Source organism: Ursus maritimus, unplaced genomic scaffold, assembly GCF_017311325.1.
Source record: "Ursus maritimus isolate PB19 unplaced genomic scaffold, ASM1731132v1 scaffold_6, whole genome shotgun sequence".
NCBI classification, from domain to species: Eukaryota; Metazoa; Chordata; class Mammalia; order Carnivora; family Ursidae; genus Ursus; species Ursus maritimus.
Genome location: NW_024426774.1, coordinates 29956532 through 29957696, shown reverse-complemented (window position 1 = coordinate 29957696; position 1165 = coordinate 29956532). Strand labels below are relative to the sequence as shown.

The 1165-nt window shown below is 52.5% G+C and overlaps 1 pseudogene; it reads right to left on the bottom strand.

Moving 5' to 3' along the window:
• Window positions 1-272: 272 nt before the first annotated feature.
• LOC103671893 lies at window positions 273-963 on the bottom strand (annotated as a pseudogene).
• Window positions 964-1165: the final 202 nt, after the last annotated feature.

Genomic DNA, 1165 nt, shown 5'->3' with positions numbered 1-1165 from the left:
TTTAAAAAAATATTAAGTACATGTCTGTTTTACAGTGTTGATTTGTGTTTATTTCAGGAGAGAAGAAACACAGGGACCTGTGAGTCAGCCAAGCTGTCCCTGAAGAAGTAGGATCTGTTCCAAGAACAGAAGGAACTCATGGGCATCTGTGGTCATGTTCACTCATCAGGTAAGAAGGGGGTTAGTGAATACAAAGAAGGCTCCATGGCAAGTTTCCCACTGATGAATTATCCAGTATTCTTAAGAAGGGAGGTAATCTTTCATTTCTTGAGAAATGAAGCCTCAGGATGGCCCCACTAATGAGAAGAAACGACTGCTTAAAGAAGGCATTGGTCTTTTTTGTGGGGGGAGGGCAGAGCTTTCTTATAGGGCGATGCACCGGGTAGGGGGGCAGCAGCGGTAGAGGTGGTGGGCCTGGATGTTGGCCGTGATCTCAGCCTCCCCTTCGGCCTTGTTGTTGAGCCGCGTCTCCTCGTTGTAGAACAGTTCCTCTTGCGTCTCCGTGGAGAACTTGAGGTTGGGGCCCTCCACGATGCGGTCCACAGGGCGGGCCTCCTGGTAGCAGCCGCACTAGCTGCACTTGGCCTTGTCAATGTCATAGCGGGTGGTCCTGCGGGTGACGTGGGTCTCACTGGTGATGGCCTTGTAGGGACAGAGCACCTGGCAAAGCTGGCCCATGATGCAGCGCTCCTCTCCTCTCCCCATAATGGATGGGTGGCGGTGCAGTGCATGCTCCCCGTGGAAGCACGGACCCAGCGGGCCTTTCTCAGGTGGGTAGTTGATGGTGGCAATTTCCCGTAGCAGGTCACTCAGGACCCTGCCCAGGCCTCGGATGAGCTCAGTCCATAGCAGGGTCTGAGCCGCCCTGTCAGTCACTGATTTCACGTCCATCGCGGGCTCCTGTGTGTTCAGGAACTTGTAGGTGGGATGCCCTGAACACGCAGCCTGAGCCAGGCAGGGTGCACATCAGCACAGCTGGAGTCAGGCAGTGCATCTTGAAGCCCTGTCCCTCCTTTTCTTGCCCAACAGCCGCAGGCTTTCATGTTTTAAATGCAGGTAACAGAGCGGGCCAACACTTCAAAATCACAGAGCCAGACATGAATCCATCAGCTCATGCAAATTTAATGATCGTCTTATTAATGAGAAACAAATCACACAAAAATGA